The following is a 22,121-nucleotide window of genomic DNA, read 5'->3' on the forward strand; positions in this document are numbered from 1 at the left end:
ATTATTTAAATGTATTTCTGACATTTCAGTTATAGTAGAGGTATTAAAATTTTCTTATGTTCTTAAAGCAGCTGTGTGGAACTTTGTACCATTAATAAAACTGTCCCTAGTTCGTATCACCCCCCCTTGAAGATCCACATATTTATTTGAACCCAACAGCGACAAAAAAGCCTTTCTCTATATGGCTATTTAGCGTAGCCTGGCTCGGGTCGGACACAGCGGAAGTCAGCAAACCAGAATACGGCACCCAGAGGCGGAAGTAAGTCTGCATGCCCGCAGCGGCCCGCAGCCATTAAACCACAGAAGAAGAAGGAGCCGTATTTACGAGTAGGATTTCAGAAACAGGCTAAATGACGTAGTAGGGAGTAGTCTCTTGTACAGCAGGTGGTGGTATGCACCTGGAAGTTTGCGATCCGCCAATAAATTGAGAGAAGAAGAAGAGCCGTGTTTACAGAGAGTGTTCTTCAAGTAAGCGGTACGTAACGGGCATTGCTGAACACATAACAGTTTTACCAGATGTATCTATAAGGACTTGTACTTTCGATGTCATGGCGGATAAAGAAGGAGCACCATCCAAAAGAAAAATAACAGAAGAACAGAAGAAGGCTAAATGGGACAGTGATAGGGCTCGAGCCCAAACGTGTGCAAACCTCGGTCGGGCATTTACGAAGTGGAGAGAGCTGAGAGATTTGAAAGGTTTTAAAACTGATCCCGAGTTGGCCCTTTTCCTAATCGACAGGTATGTAATTTTTGTTTTTATTTAGAGAATATACCGCAACTTGTTAGACGTTGTTTCACCTCAATATATGACGACGTGGAAGTTATAAGCAAGTTAAATGTAACGTTGATGTGAACCGCTTTTGTCTAGTAACGTTACAACAGACACCACAAAATTATCTGTGACTGTGAACATAAATATACAGCAGGCAGTTGTCCTCAGTTCATAAGAATTTCAGAGCTACACCAGAACATTTATGATTTTCCTCTCGCTCTCCAAAACAAATGCATGCGGTAATTGCCAGTTGCAGTCAAGATTTTGCAAATGAAGCCGAATGCTGGCTGCAGTCGGAATTTTACAACACCAGGCTGTGGGTGTCATACCGCTTCGACCAAAGGGGGCACTATAATCAACGAAAACGTAAAGTTCCGCACAGCTGCTTTAAATTCAGAATCACTGATCGACAAACTTCACAGGATTTGGTCAACCCAGTCACCAGAATAGAGGTTTGCATTGTACATCTGTAACACTTGTACATTATTATGTAGCTGATATGTTGAAGCTTAACATTTCAACAATGCTGTAGTTAATGTATGTTGAGTCACAAAATCCACTTGGTTATGGCTAAGAAAAAATCATGTTTTGGATTAAAATACTTGGTTTTGATGGCACATTCCTCGCTGGAAACGTGTCAATGACTCGCTAAAACACAACCAGTGTTGCTGTTTGTTCGTGTGGAACAGTGGTCTGCAACTTGGCCTCTGTCTCACCTAGGTCTCACATCATCCACCATCCCCTTTTCAGATCTACATTACTTTTGAAACATTGATATGATATGTATGAAATGTATAAATGTAACATAAATGTGGTTTGCAGAAATGTACAACCTGGTCTCACTCTGAAGTCTTTGAATACCTGCACTTGGGCAGTGACTTCCAGTGTCAGACACCAACAAAACAACGGCATCCTTTCATGTCGGCATGATATGCAGCTGGTCATCGTTATGGTGTAACGGTGCCCGGCATCATCGGCGGGAAACACAGCAGGACAACAACGTAAGGTAAGGGGGCGAAAGTTGGAGTGGGGCGAGTGGTGAATGGGCCCACAAATCACTGAAAGAAACCATGTTCTTTTTTTCTAAACCCAACCACATGCTTTTGTTGCCTAAACCCAACCATGTGCGTGTTAGCGAAACTTAATCACATGCATTTGTTGAAGGAAAAAAAACCTCAATTCATGGTGTTGTACCAACGCAGTGCGATTATTTTGAAAGAGACTGTATACAAACTGTACATTTAACAGGCTGAAGTTGACACGGCATCCCAGATCATCAACAACCAACTTACCCAGGGTATCATATGTCAACATGGAGAGTGGTCAAGAGTGGTCCAGTGTGGTGCTTACATTAAGAAATCTTTAATATTATGTATTTGCTTATTTAAAATGAGAATGACAGACTATCACTTTTATAGCAAATTGATGGTCTTTATGAGTATTATTCTTTCAGATTATTTTTGCATCTAACAGCAACTGTTTTTATTGGGATGTAGCAGTTTAACACATTTCATTAAATTCCTAAGATTCCTGATTTGAAAAGCTAAGTATCAAAATAAAAGAAAGAGTAGTGCCTCTATTTAGTCCTTCCCTACTGTCCGCTCCTCACCGGCACCTCTGCTTCATCGGTCTGCTCTCCTGGCTTCAAATCCTCCGCCTGGCCCCGGCTCCTCTGCTGCTCCTTCCTCATCAGCACCTCTGCATCATCGGCTGGCTCTTCCGGCTCTGGACCCCTCGCCTCGGCTACCTCGTCTCCAGTAAGCCCCTTACCTTTACTCCTGGCCGCTAAAGAACTGAACTGTACAGGTCCGAAGATTGGTGGTAAAAGGTCAAGGTGACTGTTAGTCTGTCTCATTCCTGTGAATGTGATATCTCAAACACCTTTTAGGGATTTCTTCATATTTGGCACAAACATTCACCAGGACTCAATGATCAACTGATAATAATTTGGTGGCCATAGGTCAAGGTCACTGTTCCCTCGTTCACCTCATTCCAATGAATGCGATATCTAAATAACACCTAGATGGAATTCCCTCAGATTTGGCACTTAGACACTTATCTACTTAGACGCTGTGTTTAGTTCCACTTGCCGTCATTCACTTACCCTCCGCTCTTGGTATTACATAACAGCTTACATCACACGGAACACACCTTTTTATTGGGATTTAATTGGAACACACATTCCCTCGTTCACTTTCAGCCCAACTACAAAGGATTGACCGCCAATTGTGGGATTAGCACTATACTGCTTTTCTTTTTTTCTTTCTTTTTTTTTTTTTTAAACAAATCATCAGATAGACCTGCATCAGTTTCTGATAAAGAAATTTATGTTTGATCTGTATCATGATTTAAATAACTAATATTATGTAGCTAGTTTATGATGTCTTGTTAAACAGCAAATTTCCCATGTGTCTACAGATAATGTTGGAATATAATTACATAATGGTACAACAAAGTAAATATTAGGGCATTTGACCATGTGACTTTTCAGTTAAATATGAAGCTATCAGAGATTTTCTTGAGAAACTATCTGCTGATAGACAAGTGAATCTATACACTTTTGTCTACCTTTTATATACAGACCTATTTGAAAAGTGTTGTTTCTTAAATAGCGATGATGTGAAGGTGATGAAGGAGACTCCGATGACACCGTCTTGCTTGCATAAAGAAAAGGTTTATTACAAGAAGTACAGCATCTATCAAGCATCTAGATTGCTTGGAGAGGGTTCGAAGCCAATATGAACTGCTCTGAAAAACAGCCCCAAATACCCTGCTTATATAGACCTGGTGGTGTTTGTGAAATGTGAGACAAAGCACAACAGACGACAAAGAGACATTCTAGTTGGACTTCACCAATCCTTGACCCTGGGCCATAAATACCTTCTTGACCCTGACCATATATACTTTAGACCCTGGGCCCCTAACTGGTCATCTGTTCCAAAGCTTCAGAGTAAATGATAATACACTACAAAAGCATGTTGAATAGTACATTTATTGATTTTTTGTTATTTTACCTGTTTTTCAATATATTTCTCCTCCTCTTTGGTGGTGCAACCAGAGTTTTACGTACATTCCTGCCATCTAACCATGGATGTATTTTCTTGCATCAATTGCAGTGCATTGTGGGTCAATATAGACCTCTGGAGAGACACTCACTCCCTTAGCCCTCTGAGGGTCGATCTCAAAAAGTTCACTTCACTTTTTCAGACAATTGGAATAGCACTTATGATGGTGGCGGAGATTCCCCCGAGGGGAAGTTAATGAGAGCATGTTGAATGACTATTGAAATGCAGCGATGAACCGATTAGAATTTGGTGGTCAAAGGTCTATGTCACTGTGACCTCACAAAACATGTTTTTGTCCTAAACTCAAGAATTCACACACTAATTCCTACAGAATTTCATAGAAATGTGTAATAGAATAAAATTATGAAGTAATGACATTTTATGTCCAAAAAGTCAAAGGTCAACTTCACTGTGACATCATAATAAACACTTCTGGCCATTACTCAAAGTCATATTTCAGAAAATAAAGTAGAAACATTTGGACAGATACTGAATTGGTGACACTAATGTTATAGATCTTCTGGGCTGCCGGGGTGTGTGTGTGTGTGTGTGTGTGTGTGTGTGTGTGTGTGTGTGTGTGTGTGTGTGTGTGAAGCATTCATGTTTTAACAGACATGGATGTAACCTTTAGTGCAACTTGACTGGTGCATGGAGTGCAAAGTGATAATTCTAGTTGAATAAGTTTAAAGACAGAAACAGGCCATGCAGGTGCACTAACGGCTTAATTTCACATTTTGTGTATTACTTTTTGTGATGACTTGTTGATCACGTTGCACACACTTTCAAATTCATATACTTAATGTTCTTTACTGTGTTCCACCCCTGCCACTTCCCTGTTCCTTGTCGACTGTAAACATATTGACAGTTGTCTGGAAACTGCTCTATGGCATGGTTTAGTATAAATCTCTTTGACCAGCCAAATACAACTTCCTGGTACACACTCTAGTGAAGCTGCTCAGTGGCTAGCAGATCAGACTGGGGTTTTGTTGCAGAGGTACCAGCTGGAAATGTTTGTTAGTTTTCCAGTGATCACTTTGCTTTACCTTTTTTAAAAAAGTTTTTCAGAAAAAGGTTTAAAATTCTTAAACCAATAGGAAATTTTTGAGGGGGGACACCATCCTCTTTGTTCGCAAAATTACCAAAATGTGTCACCCTTGTTAACTTGCCATCCCCCACACCCCACCCCACCCCATTAATTTGTCCACACCCAGATTGAGCTTCACAATGGAGAACATATTAGAAGTTTGTACCACATATTCTGTGAACATTCTATTTCTCTTAGATAACATGGACAGGTTGAACTCTCATCCCCCCATCACCCTCCCACCCAGCAGAGATACTGTAGCTGTTATCTCTACGCAGTAATTCGGAGAAACCCCGATCCTGCTCCACGGGGGGAGCATGCCCAACAAATATGATCTATGGCATACAAATGAGCCCAGTAATTTATTCATAAATCATCATGGCTGCCTTTGCTGGCAGGGCCCTTTTTAATTGTCTTTGATTAACAGTGGCGTGTGCTGGAGATAGGCACTCGGCTGCGTTCAGGTCCCCTTTTGTTCTCCGGTGGTATCGCAGGCTTCCCAGGGAAATCATGTGTCAGAGTGGAAATCAGGGGCTCAGCTTGATATCCATACACTGGTGTGTGTGTGTGTGTGTGTGTGTGTGAACATAGCCTTGTACACACACTATTAATGCAAACACCCACATTTGGCACCCTTCAATGTGAGAGCATGCAAGGTATATAGAGGGATGTGTATGTTTGAGAGACATGAGCAGATAATCTGTTCATTTACATGTATGAACACAGCAAGGTGCAGACATATGCTAAAGCATACACACATGCAGCAAACACATGTGCACATGCAAGTGTTAAAAAAGCAGAAATTAGCTACGAAGTGTTGTTCAACTCTGAGGAGATTCCATGGTGTTAGTCTAATTCCCGAAATGAAAGTTGATTTTCTTCATGCACCATTTTTTAATTAGGGGTAGGGTTAGCTCATGAATTCCTTCAGTCTACTGTGTTCAAGTGTTTCTCCAACACTCACCTGGGTAGGTGTTGGGTCAGTCAGCATTAAGAGCTTCTAACCCTGGAACCCAGATGGGTTGTTGGACAGACCTTGTCTACCTCTGTCCATGTGCACTGCTGACTTGGACAGATCTCTTGTTGTAATGGAGACAATGTGCTTTCAGTAAAGAGGCAGAGAGGCTTTGAACAATGGCAGGACAGATATAGATGGGTGTGATCTGCCATTAATAGTACTGTACTCCTCCAAAGTCATTTAAATGTTGAGTAGCTTTAAAGTTTTTGTAACAAAGCATTACATTTGCCAATTAGCACTTAACAGAATTACAGCTGAGGTTGATGCCATTAGTTTTGCAGGCATTGGTCATAAACCAAAGTACTGGACAGACTAAGAGTTATTGACGTATTTCAATTTGAATAGACCAAAAAACTGACCAAGCAGCAACTAGCGTGGCTCAAAATGCAAATGGTTGAGGAAGAAATGTGAATAATTTGGGGAGGCCAAATGTAGCAGTAATCCACTTTAAAGTCAAGTCACTTTACAAGTAATGAGATGTAGCCTTACCATGCCTTACCAGGCAAAGGAGCAGAGGGGGCTGATTGTGGACTGATGTGTAGGTGTGGTGGGCGGGTCATGTAACTAACGGGCGGGTCATGTAGCTGCTCTAGCTGCAGTTATACCTACGCAGCAAAACTTAGGGAAAGATTTGGGATAGTGGGAGCTAGTCAATAGCATGGTCAGGCTGAGGAAGACCAGAAAACTACCAGGAAAGTTGTGTTGGAGCTGCTGTTTGGACCCATAAAATATTTTAGACATGAGGGACTACTACTGTGGGGGCACAGGCATCAGTATGGAGTTTTTTGGCAGCAAATGTTAATGATAGAGTAGATGACGAGCAGATGTAATGGTATGATTTGCCAAGAGGATCTCAGTGGCTTCTGCAAAGAGACAACTTGATGTCCAGTACTATTCAAATGAAATATTAGCAATTTTGGCACATGCAGTTCAGAGAAAATAGTGTCTAGGAGCGAGGGAACACATATTCTTTTCTATCAACTAATGGAATCCTCTACGTCAGCATGTCTGAGCAGTTTTTCTGTAGCTCCTATACACGTAAGCACATATTGTGCAGTGCTTAGAGAACAAGGAACACCGAAATTGCTTTGGAGGTTCGTCATGGGAAAACACCTTACTTACACACTTGATGCTGATTTGTCCTTTAATTTGTCAAATATTTTTGTGTGCTGAAAGACATAATTTTTCCTTCATCTTCACCTCCACTTTGCTGTTTTAAACTCTTGTCCATGTCCATGAACAGACAAACCATCCTTAGATCCGTGTACCAGAGGGTCAGAAATGTTGTTGCTCTCAACCTTCCTCTCAGTACTATAAAAACACATGCTCATGTAGCCTGGTTCCAGACCATATACCCCGCCCACTCAACTGAGTAGGCTTGCATCTCTGGTCTGGCATACTGCAATGAATTTGCGATTTATCTCGTCCAAACGATGGAAGGACCAATGAACGCTGGGGGTGGGGGCGGGTCTAGCGACTAGCCAGTCGGTGGGTAACTGGTGAGGATAGCAACAATGGCGACCTCTACAGATCCTACAGACCACATTAACAATGCTATCGAGGTATTTTGCCACTACTCGCGTTAATGGAGGACCAAATGAAGGAAGCTGCTAAACTGGATTTAACGGCGATGCAGCTGGGCATGCACGACGACGGAGACATTTTAAACGGGCAATGCTCGCTTGTTTTCGGCACCCCCGAGGCATGGATACTAATGACGTCAGATTCTGGGTGAGTCGTTGATCTCTACTGATTGGTTAGGGAAAAATCAAATTCCCTCCCCCTTGTAAATCGCCTTCAATGGAGGCAATGTCAGACTGAAGGTTCTGGGAGCTTCAGTCTGACACTCAGGCTCATGGTCTTTCTCAAACATGCTTGTGGCTTTAACTATTTACAGCACATTTTCATGTATACAAAAAAACATCACACCCACTGTTTTGCAAGTTCCTCTCAAAATGTAATGCATTAGATATTACTAGTTACCTTCATTTGAAAGTAATACATTACTTTACAATATTACTCTTTGTGTAGAGTAATAAGTTACTTATTACACTACTCATACATACTTTGACCAAAATGAGCTCAGAAGAACTATAGATCATTTTAAATGGATGAGGATCATGTTGTTTCACAGCAGGTAATCAAAGCACAGATGCTCCAGTTTATTACAGTTCATTTCAAATCCAGTGCTGCACAGGTCTGACCCATTCATGTATTCACATACAGTGGTTACCACTTTGTATTAAAACCCCCTGCTTACATTAATAATAGCCTGATGATATAGAGCAATTAAATAGCCTAGACCATTTAGAATAAATGAATAGCCTTGACACAGGGAGGGTCAGGCAGAGGATCAAAGTCTGATAATTATGAGATATGGATAAATATTTGTGGGTCTATGATATGAAACACGATAAACAAATATTGAAGTTCGCACAACAAACAGAATGACATGTGAGTCAGTTACTATGACAAGATTGAGTTATTACACTGGACCTGTAAGACCCACCTGCCTGTTCCCAGTGTGTCTCTCAGCACCTAAGAGAGTTATGCATAAGAACGGGAACTCTGCAGTTGTAGGGACACTGACAGAAGTGGAGTGGTGTGGATCATTGTGGATGATTGAAAATGAAACGTATAAACAGTTTATTTTGGGTAGTAATGCATTACATGACATTGAAATGTAATAGTATTCCCCAAATTCCTGTTGGTAGCACATTATATTACTTTTTTTACTGCTAAAATATAATATACTTTTGTAACACATGACTTGTAACACCTTTTCCCCAACACTGCTTATGAACAGCAGAGACAACTACAGCATAATAACCCTTCTTCCAGCCCACTGGATTCATGCAAAACAAGCTGCTGCACAAATCTACATTTGTTCTCTCAAATACACCACCGTCCCTCAAGCATCACATTCTTTTAACTCTATTCAACATGCAGTATACACTGTCTTTGTCACTCTATCATATCAAAGCCAATAAACAAGTGTGCTGAAATTGAGGAGCCAGATACAATGTGCACTATTGATCGGGTGTGTTTCTGCTTGCTGTGTGGCAATGTTTATTAACAATGGGAATGTTGTCCTGAATGCAGCTTCAGTCTAAACACTGACAAGGTGTATTTCCTCGTGCTGCTAAAAGACCTCAAAGCCAATATTACATTAATCTACCAAGCCAATGTTCATATGAAATGTGAAATGTCAATGGATGTACAAAGGCACATCTTGTGTCTTTCTGTTTCTTCTTTAATGGCAGTATTCTCAGTGTAAGACAAGTACATGCTGAGCAGCATTATAGCAGACAGGGCAGTCAAATTTTATGTATTCATATTACTCAAAAACAATATTATAGGCTCACTGCCAGGGCTTTACAACTTCTTAAGGATTCTCATTAGGTTTAATAGGAGGACATTATGACAGCAGCTAAAATGACAGTGTCCTACTAGTATATGAATGTACTCCTACATTCCCATGTAATAAATTAAGCCAGCATAGTGCTGCTTTTCATAACCATTTAATTGCCACTGTTGATTGAGTTAATATCTCTAAGACCCACTGAATCGCTTTGAATAACCTAAGACTGCTTGGATTCCTCTCTTTCAGTAATTGGCTTTGTATACTTACAATGGTGGGAACATTTAATGCCAAAGATGAATTTCCTACAAGCTAAAGCTAGCCCTGCTAGCAAAGTATAGAAAGGTGGTGCTCCTCTGCAAATATCACTGACTAGAAAGGAGTCAGCTGTTGTGTTCTGATAGTTCTGCTAGCATCAACATATATCCCATCCTGTGCCCCAAATTCACACTTGAGTCCTCACCTTCAGCACCAAAGCTGTGCTCAGGCTTTACCTAAGACATCAGGTGGAAAATTACACCCCCTCACTTTTAATGAGATGTGTTGAGATAGAGAGGGTGTCAGCACAGAAAAAGGGTGATGTCAGAAACAAAAAGATGCTCATCAACAAAATGTTGTTGTTGATAAGCATTTTTATTACAAACCACAAAACAGACTTGGGGCCCTATCTTACAGCTGGCAGAAAAGTGGCACAAAGGGCAGCACAACTGTCATTCCTAGTTTCAGACCGACGCAGTTGTCATTTTCACAGCAAGCATCCACATTGTGTAAGTACTTGCATCCATCTGTGTGTCCATCGGTGTGTTGGTCGTAAAATGAGGTGTGGTCATGTGCATTGTTGGTGTATTGTTGTCCTGAGGCAAAACCTGGTCTAAAAACAAAATGGTGCAGTATTTTCCTGTTGTTGAAAGGGGAAATTATTCAGACTAGTCCATACCCATTGAGTGCACCGTTGCCCATGTACAGTTTATATTATGCCAATAGTGGGAGAGTTAGTGGGCTAAAACTGTACATTAGTAGTAGAACATTAGAGGTACCATGGTGAAAGGCAGATAGTTAAAGTGTTTATATGTTGTATTGACTTAAAAGTGGGGTGCACTGATGGTTCACATGGGAAAGATGCGTCTAGCCCTTGTTGCAGCGGTCAGGTTGGAATCCGGCCTTCATTCTTTGCTGCATGTCTTCCTTGCTATCTCTCTCCCATCCTTCCTGTCATGCTTCCCCCACCAAAAAAAGAGGCGTCCTGTTCTACATATCTACCAAGTTTAGTAAAAGTCGATATGGCTGTTAGGCCTAGATAAGAAATTAGCTCTGTAGCGCCCCCATTTTGTTTGATCGAGTCAATAATGGAGGGGTCCCCTCAGATTATGTGTGGTCATATGCCTACAGAGTTGCGTGGTGATGGGTGAAACCCTTGAGATGTTATACACCTTTATGTGATGAGCCACGCCCTCCGCAATATTCATTGCCTTATAGAAGCTCAGTTTTACTAAGCTTTCCAACTTTTGCCAAGAGGGAACTTTAGATATTGGTCCCTAGATTATGTTCACCCAGTTTCATGCAGATCAGTCAAAGTTCCTAGGAAGAGATCGATTTTAAATGTTTTTCAAAAAAATTCAAAATGGTGGAAAATCTATATGACTGGAAGTTATGTGTTCTTGAGGGAAATTTGTTCCTCATGAGGAGAGGCATCTCTGTGCAAAGTTTCATGTCTCTAGGACATACAGGGCATGAGATATGCCCATTCAAAGTTTGCAATTTCAATCGGTTGCTATAGCGCCCCCCTTTGGCCAATTGATGTAATATTGCTTCATTCGCATCCTCCCATGACCCTCTACCACTGTGCCAAATTTCACATGGATTGACCAAGTCAGTGAGGAGAAAAACATGGAACAGACACACAAGTGCTGGCACAGCAGCCTATCAAAGAGAACAGGGGATGACATTCTGATTAGTTGAATTTATGTTATGCTGAAAACACACCTAGGATGAATTAAGGGACAGAATAAAAACCCTCTGCCCCTTGTGACTGACTTTGCACCCAGATTGTGCACCATTTAACCAGCAAAAATTGGACATGCCCTAAATGCATTTGCACCATACACTTTAGACCATGAGCTATAGAATGTTTAAATATGTTCTTATGCGTCTAGAGCCATATTAGCTTCTCTGTGAAGCTGTACATAGACATAGCAGTGATTAGAGGTAAATGCTAATGTTCTCCAGCTAATAAGCGGTACACACCAAGTCATTTGATCATAAAATTTGGTCAAAGTTATACAGTCCATCTAGAGGGGGGCATTAATACATATGGGAAATTTCATAGCAATCCATCCCATAGTAAGAGATATTCCAGTCTTGACCAAAACAGACCATTTTTATTGCTATTCTCAGGGCCATGCCACAAACATGGCTGACAAGATCTAGTAAATGCTAAAGTTTTGGAGACACAAAGATTGTTTTCAATATCTAAGCTGATCAGTGGAAAACTCTACCAAAGCTTGAAGGATACTATTCATCTAAGTGGTAGTAATACTCTGCATAATGTCTTGATCCTTTTGTGTCTCCATTTTATCTGTTCTCCTCTTCCAGTCTGCCATAAAGGACAAATAAGACACTTTAAAGAAAAGTACAGACCACCTGAGTATCTCTAAAACACTCACCTGTACAAGGTTATGTTGTTGAGGGGAGGTTGAGGGTTATTCAGAGCAGCTTGGCTCTGGCTACAAATGAGGAAGGAGCATTAGTAAAGGTGGGAAAGGTTGCCATCTTAGAGTGAGCATGATTGATGTGAGCACAGCCACATGCAGCAGCGCTCCCACAGAGCCCTCACTGACTGTCGCCACAGCGACAGGCAGCGAGAGGAAGTGAGTTGACCTCAGGGTCAGTGTGACAAAATGCTTAACAACAGTAGCAAAGCACTCTGGGTTTGGGTCAGGGTCATATGCGTTAACATGGACGAGGCTGGCTACTGCCGTGTATTATTTGGAATCAGGAGCTGAGTGCATAAATGTTGCAACAATGCAATGATTACCAGCCCCAACACCGGGTTGGTATAGTTTTCACCTTGTGTGTATGTGTGTGTGTGTGCGTGTGTGTGTGTGTGTGTGTGATCATGGCAAAATGTGGTCCCGCTGGCCCCTACTGTAGTGACAAATTCCACATAAGCGGTTTTGAGTACTTTGCCAGGTTTTCATATATATTAAAAATACGTATATATGTATGTATGTATTTGTCGGTCAGTGGGTAGATGCAGTCACGCAGTCAAGATGCAGTCATGAAACTTTAAAGGTGTGTAGTTAAGATGAAAATGAAGGCTGATCTTGAGGATGGGTGTGATGGTCCGAGCAAGGGTGCCAGAAGTAGGAGGGTAAGAAATATGGAGGAGGCTATTATTCTATATATGCCCTAAAACAGGCAAACCCATCTCCATCTTGGTTTTCTGTTTTTGTAAAATAGTCAATTCAATCAATTTTATTTATAAAGCCCAATATTACAAATCACAATTTGCCTCACAGGGCTTTACAGCATACAACATCCCTGTGTCCTTAGGACCCTCACAGCAAATAGTATCAAACTATTACAACATTATATGCTTATTCTACATAAACTATAAAAAACTATAATTTAACTATTAAAACAATTCAATTAAACTTATGATTTCCTATTTTCTTTGTAGTTTTTGTCATATACAGATATGTAATGATTGCTGGGTAATATGAATATTGTTGTCTAATATTAAGTCTCTGTTTAATCATGTAATGAGACGATAGATTTAAAGTAGCTAGTTTAGGTACTGACAGTCTGTGCACATCTGCAAGTAGATATCACATAAAAGCGTCAGTAAGACCCAATTTTGGTGAAATATATATTTGCCCTAAGACTCTGTGTGTGTGCTTCATAACTTGTAAACAGCGTGCAGTGGGGCCCATTGTAACTACCTTACGCCACTGCTTGGACCACATTACAGTGGCAGGTGTGATCCCATTGCAAGACGGTTTCTAATTTCCAACTGCTTTTGCAAAATGGTCGTGTTTCAGGAAAAAAAAAAAAACATTGCAGAGTTTGAAAGCACATCTTCTGTTTCATATGCCGGATATGATTAGTCTTACTGTTATTCTATTTATTCGTTGTTGTCATGGGGATTTTAGTGTTTCATGGTATAAATCTGGTCTTATATTCTTTACCCCAAGAATAGCGTCATTGTCATTCTTGAGGTTAAGTGCCAAGAATGAAATTCTTGTTATTCTTGGGATAAAGAATTGTCATTGTCAAACTTAAAGGTTTTGAATTTCAACACCAAAAACAACTGCACGAAAATGGCTTTGTGCAGCTTTAATTCTAATATATCAGCATCAGCCTACAAAACCCCACAGTGCCAGAGCCCTTGTAGCTACAGTACATGTGTAATCTGTTTGATGTGTATGTGCATTCATGCCTCCTATATATATTTGTTTGTGTCCTTCAGACCAAACTCAGCATGCGGAGCAATGGGTAGCAGTTAGCTGGATTTTATATTCCGAAGCGAAGCTAGGGGAGGCAGACCCTGACCTCAGCCTCAGTCACCCAGAACCACGGCTGCAGGCCTAATCTCCATAGGAATCAATAGACTACAGTAATAATGGTGATCTATGGGGGCAACATCAAAGAAGGCACTGACCTTTACCGTGTTGGGGGTTGGGGGATGACCACCAAGCTCCATGAGCGTGTGTGTGTGCAGAATAAATGTTTTGTCAGAGAACAAAGCTGCGTGTGTAGCTGTGTGTGCTATATACACACTTGTATATACACACAGTCAGTGGCCTACATGAATATGAAGCAAAAAAGCATGCATATATAGAAGCCAATGCTGTCAGGCTTTCATGTACACATGACATAAGGAAATGTAAGCTTTTCTCCCTTCATGGCTGTCCCCAGCCTATTTATCAAATGTGTCATTTAGTTTAATTTGCAATTTGAAATAATTTATTTTATGTTTTTGGTAAGTCACATTTCAAATACAGCTTTTCCATTTACATTAGAAAGGAGGCTAGGGTACATCAGATTTGGCTAATCATGGTAAAGATTATTAACATGGTAATGTACATACTATGTTGCTGTTAAAAATATGTGCCTCTGCTAATCAGGTGGGAAAAACATAAAATGTAAAGCACCAACAAAAAATTTAAAAAATGCTTTATTCAATCTTAATTAAATTCTGTTATTATGTATTATATTCTATCTCATTTATATTTAACTAATTCTGCATTCAACTTTCCATAGCACTGATTAACCTTAATTTTTAACAAAATCCAACCAACAAAGAGTTTTGGAAACAATACCAGTTGTGGGATCAATGGTGTACATTGATATCTTTAACAAATATGCAACCTTGTCTTTGGTGTCTTACTCTTCAGGTGACAAAGCAGCGTGGTATTAGAAAGCAAATAAATTTGATTTTTACTCTTTTTTTACAATTTAATTGCAAAATTGAGCTTTGTAGGGAATTATATACTAAAGTCAGTTAGACTGGGGTGAAAAAGGCATTCAAACCCACACAGGAAAGCACAATAGATTAGCAGTCCATGGCCTTAACCTCAGAAACATTATCTGCAGTTCAGTCAGATCCAGGTCAACTTCCAGTCTTTACACAGGCCCTGAATATCTAAAAATGTGGAATTGAGGGGAGGAGGACAGAATGAGGAAGGTGGAGCTATATGACTGTACTTTGTACAGGGCAATCAGCTCAAATCGTGGAGCCCTTGTTAGCATTGGAAAAGTAGTTGAGTTGATGCCTGCATTCAGCAGGGGACCCTACTTTCCTATGTGTTTGGAATTACTGAAAAAAATGATTGAATTGAAGAACACAGCCTGTTATTTTGTTGACTTGTCATATTCAGGGCCGCTTGAAGTGAAATGGATTCTGACAAGAACACAAGCACAATGGTCCATCAGTCCATCGCCTTAACCTCAGCAACCTCATCTTTGGTTTCTAGGTGACCACTAAGCCAGATACCATAACAGCAAACAAAGTTGACCCGAACTCAATTTTTGTTGCAATGCAATCAATCAGTGTTCAAATGGGGAATTAGCTCAACCAATGCCTGCATTCTCAACATACTTTAATTTCAGTTGAGGAGATAATGAGTGAGTTCACACGTACACTGCATTCTGTAAACACACAGATATAACTGTTAGGACTGAGCCAATGTTCAACTCCATTTTCAATCTCACACTGGCCACCTGAGGAGTAATCCATATTATTTTGAAATCATCAGTCTTTTTTACACTGTGAAGTTGCAGCCATGACATTTTCACTTTTATCTGAGTCTTCTTCATCAGAATTGTTTTCTTCTGTTTTATGTACATTTCTGTCCTTCCCTTTATAGGATTTCTTATTTTTTTGTTTTGTCCTTTTTCAGTTGTTTGCTAGTTTTGCATACTCTTCCAATGTGACCCTGTTTGCTGCAGTTTCTGCATTCTTTGTCTTTAAACTAACAGTCATCAGGGTCGTGTGACATGTTGCCAAAACGGAAGCATTTCTTTCTTTCATTTCTGTTCAGTGACATTTTAGTTGTAGCATATTCCAGAGATTTTTGTTGTATCTCTGATGCACCCCGAGCTGCAGTTTCCATTGATATTATATATTTAAGGCCTTCTTGAATGTAAGGTCTTTTTCACACAGGAGTTTCTTCTGTGTGATTTCACAAATGCCACACACTAACCTGTCCCTTATTGCATCCAACAGACCTTCTCCAAACCGGCAACTGGAGTTCCGCACAATATTCAGAAATGCTTTCATTTTTACTCTGATTCCATTTGTGAAATTTGAATCTTTCAGCAATGACCAGTGGATTGGGGTCTAATGCTGCTGAAGAGTGTCTACTATTTGCTTGAATGTTTTGTTGGCTGGCTTTTCAGGCATTAACAAGCTCTGCAGCAGCCTGTATGTTTTTGCACCCATGACACTCAGTAAGACACTGACTTTCTTCTCCTCTTCAATTTTATATGCATCACAATATAACTCCACTCACTCCATGTAAGCTGCCCAGTCCTCAACACCACTGTCAAATGCTGAATTTGTCCCAATCATTGCCATAATGATGAAGCAACTTCCTGTGTTTGCAGAGCCCTTGAGGGCAATAATGTGGTCACTCTGGTGAAGAAAAATAAAGCTGTGTTTTGGTTTCTAGGATGTTTAAGACCACATCATAGCTGTGATGACAGTTTTGATGTTTACCACCCAAAAAGAGGATGGAGATGAGATGAAGCAACTTCCCGTGTTTCAGAGCTCTTGGTCACTCTGGTGAAGACACTCGCTTTCACACAGAAACTGCATTCTTATCATTAGTTGGCTTATTTTGGACATGGACAGCTTTTTCTTCCAATGATAATGGAGCCTGTTATTTTATGTTCCAATGATAATGGAGCCTGTTATTTTGTTGACACGCAATATTCAGGGCATCTTAAAGTATACTGGATTGCGACAAGGATGGGATTTGAACCCACGCGTGCAGAGCACAGTGGATTAGCAGTCCATCGCCTTAACCACTCGGCCACCTCGTCTGGTATGTAACTTTTCAGGTGACCAGCGAGCCGGATACCATAAAAGCAAACAAAGTTGACCCTAACTCGACTTTTGTTGCAATGCAGTTCCTCAGTTTTCAAAGGGGAATTAGCTCAAATGGTAGAGGGCACTCGCTTAGCATGGGAGAGGTAGCAGGATCGACACCTGCATTCTCCATGTGCTTTACCTCCAGTTGAGGAGATAATGACTTAAAGTAAGTGATATACAAAGCAGCCATTGGATGGGCAGAGGGACATACTGTGGAGCACCTCCCACTGCCCGAAGTGAAACCAGTGGTTTGGAAGCTTACTTATGTTGGTCTTTGGTTGACAGCATGTAAAATGTGTCCATCCAACAGGGCAAGTTGGTTCCTGGCAATATCAGCCCATAATAAATCAGAGTGCATCTTGTAAGAATGGCCCTCTTTCCTAACCCATCGTCTTTGGTTTTTTATGGAGACCAAAAATTCTAACCAAAATTGTCTCCACCACATGGCAACATCCATGCCACTGAGCAAGCGGCACTGTGCACGCAAGGACACTTCTCTTCAGACTGTTCGTTGCAGGAGTGAATTCAGCCCTGTTTTTGGCTGACCTAGGCTGGCCTGTGTTTGCTTTATCCTACAGTAAACTGAACTATGAATGGGATTAGAACCCATGCAGGCAGAGCACAATCGATTAGCAGTCCATCGCCATAACCTGGGAAACATCATCTGCGGTTCCGTGTGTTTTCCAGTGAAAGTCAGATCCCGGTCACCTTCCAGAGTCTTTACATTGGACCTGAAAGTCAAGAAAAGTGTGACATCGAGGGGAGGTGGACGGGTCGATGAAGGTGGGTCTATACGATTGTACTTTGTACAGGGCAGTTAGTTCAAATGGTGGAGCCCTTGCTTAGCATGTGAGAGGTAGTTGGGACGATGCCTTCAGTCTCCCGAGGACTTTAGGTTGTACTGTGTTTGTAATCACTGCAAAAATAGACCGAATTAAAGAACACAGTGGGACTTCTTGCACCAGTTTAATGGAAAAATAAATCTGTGTTTTGGTTTCTGGTATGTTTAAGACCACATCATAGCTGTGATGACAGTTTTGATGTCTACCACCGCAAAAGAGGATGGCGATGAGATGAAGCAACTTCCTGTGTTTCAGAGCTCTTGAGGGCCATAATCTGGTCAGGCACTCGCTTTCACACATAAACTGCATTCTTATCATTAGTCAGCTTGCTTTGGACATGGTCCGGAGGATCTGAACTTTTTCTTCCAATGATAATGGAGCCTGTTATTTTGTGTTCCAATGATAATGGAGCCTGTTATTTTGTTGACACGCAATATTTGGGGCATCTTAAAGTATACTGGATTATGACGAGGATGGGATTCAAACCCACGCGTGCAGAGCACAATAAATTAGCAGTCCATCGCCTTAACCGCTCAGCCACCTCATCTCTGGTATGCAACTTTTCAGGTGACCAGCGAGCCGGATACCATAAAAGCAAACCAAGTTGACCATAACTTGACTTTTGTTGCAATGCAGTTCCTCAGTGTTCAAAGGGGAATTAGCTCAAATGGTAGAGCGTTCGCTTAGCATGGAAGAGGTAGCAAGATCGATGCCCGCATTCTCCACATGCTTTACCTCCAGTTGAGGAGATAATGACTTAAAGTAAGTGATATACAAAGCAGTAATTGGATGGACAGAGTGACCTACCATGGAGCACTGCCTGAAGTGAAACCAGTGGTTCAGAATCCTGCTTACATTGCTCTTTGGTTGACAGGGTGTATTCGAACCCACTTGTGCAGAGCACAATGGAGTCCATAACCTTAACTATGATTCCATTCATTTAAAATAAAAGTAAAATCCAGGGCCCGTATTCACAAAGAATGCTAAGACTAAAAGTAGCTCTTAGTGACGTCATTCTAAGACAAAATTCGATTTCTTTCGAATTTTCCCTTGGTAAGATAAAAGTTATTCACAAAGCATCTTAGGCCTTAAGAGAGCTCCTAAGGTGAAAAAATGTTAAGAGGAGGGAGGAGGACTTTTAAGAAGCCTAAGAGTGTCTTAAACAGAGAAGATGGCGGAAAGACAGAGAGGAAGGAGAGATATTCTCTGTGTATTGAACAACAGTGATTTAATAAGACGCTACCGGCTTGATAGTGCAGGGATAATGTTTGTGGTTGACCTCATCAGGGATGAGCTTACTTTTCCCACCCAGTGTAGTAACGCAATAACGCCCACTTTAGATTGCAGCATGTACCAGCGCTTCTCACACTCATCACTTGTGCGTAAAAGGAGAGGGAACGATGCATTGATTTATCGGGCAATGCGCTCCCAAGTCTGCCTCTTCCCTTGTGTTGTGATCCCGGGACCGAATTTCCCTCTTAAAACTCCTTTGTTCTCCTCCACGAGTTGTGCCAACAGTAGGCACTGCTCTTCTGTCCAGTTCGGCTTTCTGGTTCTTTTTTTCTCCATTTCGTTCGCTGTTTTGGTCATTCTGCCAAATCAAACCGCTTTTTACAAGGAGGCCAGCAATCACAGCAATTGCTGACAGCTGAGTCTGCGTCCACCATTAATATCAAGTAGATTAAGTAGTAAAATTACCAGCATGGCGAGTAAACATAACAATAAGCAAATCAATACAATAATCGACACGTGAATGGGGGTTCTAACATTTTGAAGCTGTGTAACAATTCATTTAATTTTGCTGAGTTTCATCATCCTGACATAAAATTATTTTCACAATTACACATTTATTAATACAGTCTTTGAGTTCTATGATCGGTTGATTTCACTGTCCATTCATTACTAGGAGCGCATTTGTTTTTCTTTTTTTCTTTTTTCCTTTTTGTAACAACCAATCACAGCTTTTAGAAGACTGCGTCATACCTAGCAATGGGATCAACCACACCTCCTCACTAAGATAAAAGTTTCTGTCCCCTCCTTGCTCAGAGTTGCTCTCAGAAACTTCCTGAATCACTCTTAAGCTAAGATTCCTTGCTAGGAATTTTTAGGCTAAGTTATGAGCTCTCTGAGAGGACTCTGAGAATCTTTGTGAATACGAGCCCTGTTCACCTTCCAGTGTCTTCACATTGGGTGCGGTTACATGATGGCTTCTCATTCAGAATGAAATAAATCTGAATGAAATCATTCGGAATTAAAGTCTTTCCAGGTAGTTTACATGGGAAATATTCATTCCGAATTAGGGTTTACATGGGAGATCAGTTTAATCGCCTTTATTTGGGTCTGCGCAAGGTTTGGGGCAGGGAGGGTTTCTGATTGGATAGGGGGCGTGGCGGATTGTACGTGTACCGGAAGAAAACACTGTAGTTCTCGCTTCAGATAACAAGATGCTTGACAATGCTGTTCTTAGTGCTTTTCTCGGGCTTGTTTTGCTTATAAGCTTGAAGCAGCAGCACGACAAAAACCTTGTTCTGCTAATGCTTCGTCTGTTGAGGAGGAGAAGAGAGGTAGAAGGTCGAAGAAGAGAGATAGAGGTCCGTGCTGTGGCGAATGGAAGCGGTGAGTGCAACGAGTCCAACTGCTCTATCTCAGCCCGTTGCTATGCACGCTGTATACATCATCGCACCAGAATGGCAAGGAAACGAGCCAGAAAAATTCTTCCATTCGGGTTCTGAAAAGGAATATTCCACCCCTGTGTACCCGATTAAATTTTCTTTCGGGTTGGCTGTTTTCATTTGGGTTGAGGTGTTTACAAGGAGTATTTCTATTCAGGTAGGGCTTCCAACCCGAATGCAAAAGGAATACATGGCTCCATGTAAACACATGTATTGGCCTGGAAAATGTGGAAAAGCTTGGTCAACAACAGGAAGATAGACATACACAATCGTACACTACAGGGAGATAGTTCAAGTGATGAAGCCCTTGCTTAGCATGCAACAGGCAGCTGGAGTGGATGGAGCATCTGAGCTCATTCTTTCAGTGATTATGGATCAATTCATTTGTTGACATTCCAAGCCTGGCCCTGACTAATTGTCACTCTACGCGACAGAGTTATGGAGTGCTTTAGATCTGCACTCGTATACGCTGCTCTGCTTTGTTGCTTGATTAACACTCCTAAAGAAGAAGTCATTTGCATGGATGAATTCATTTCCAGGACAATAATATGTAAAAAAAGATTCTAAATTTCTTGATTAAGTGGATTAGCTAGTTAGCAAAAAGCTTTTGGCAATATTCTTTTTTTATGAAAACACAGAAACACACACACACACACACACACACACACACATACACACAGACCTTGTCAGGCAGCTCGGTACAGCAGTTTCTTACCTCTTGCCTCTAGGCCTCCATCAACACCCAAACCCCCAGGGCACCTCCTTGGCCCTCCCCTCGCCCAGGGCCTCTCTCTGGGGTCATTATGGGCTCTGACATGCCCTGCTGGCTCCATGAATGTTAATGCCCAGTGGAGGGAGCAAGGGGTCCAAACACACACACACACATGAGCACACACACAAACACATGCACGCACACACACAGACACACACACAGACACACTCATGCAATTACATACACACGTTTCTCTTTTTTTTATGGAGTATGCTCACAACCTGAGCAAACGGCGAACACAAACAAACACACACACACACACACACACACACACCACACACACACACACACACACCACACACACACACACACACACACACACACACACAGATAGCAGTTCCACAGGGCCACTGCAGTCACCCACAGTCATGCACATGTGGGCAGACACTCATACACAGTCTCGCTATCTGATCAGAGATCACACAGATGGCAGATAGCCTGTCCATGTCATGCAGGCAGCCACAGGCTCAGCAAAGATCCACGTTAGCGTGGACATGGAAGGAACAGGATGTAGAGGAGGAATGGAGAGAGAGAAATGCTGTACTGTGGATGATTCCTTCACCTCCCTCCCCAGGTCCTCCTCAGGACTCTCCATGCCTAGTTTTGCCTCCTTCTTCCTCCTAATCAGCTGTTTTCCTTGTCATCTCCAGATGTATCCTTGTCACTCTTCCTCCTTTCATCCTCCCTCTTCCTCCTCCTCTCTCGTCAAGCTTTGATCCCACTGAAACCAATGCTCAACTGTCACCTTTCCACCATTCCTTATATTGTTCACATTATTGTCAGAGGCTTTTAACTATTTTAAATTCTTAAAATAAGTTGGTGTTGGATATTGGTCTCCATACATTGGACTGTACTGAGTGCACACTGTACTATGAAAAATGTTTGTTCTGTTAGAGCCTTAAATCATTACTACCAACATTTCAACTGCTCCTTTTCAGTTT

At 41.3% G+C, this 22,121-nt stretch overlaps 2 non-coding genes and 1 pseudogene across 2 annotated transcripts; all 3 read right to left on the bottom strand.

The window, feature by feature from the left end:
• Positions 1-22,121, bottom strand: part of LOC117259856 (acidic amino acid decarboxylase GADL1-like) — a 94,457-nt pseudogene that overhangs the window by 17,729 nt on the left and 54,607 nt on the right.
• On the bottom strand, positions 16,764-16,845 carry trnas-gcu (transfer RNA serine (anticodon GCU)). The gene has a single exon. It is a non-coding gene; the product is annotated as a tRNA-Ser (tRNA).
• Positions 18,202-18,283, bottom strand: trnas-gcu (transfer RNA serine (anticodon GCU)). Its single transcript has one exon. It is a non-coding gene; the product is annotated as a tRNA-Ser (tRNA).

The sequence above is a fragment of the Epinephelus lanceolatus genome, chromosome 4 (assembly GCF_041903045.1).
Source record: "Epinephelus lanceolatus isolate andai-2023 chromosome 4, ASM4190304v1, whole genome shotgun sequence".
NCBI classification, from domain to species: domain Eukaryota; kingdom Metazoa; phylum Chordata; class Actinopteri; order Perciformes; family Serranidae; genus Epinephelus; species Epinephelus lanceolatus.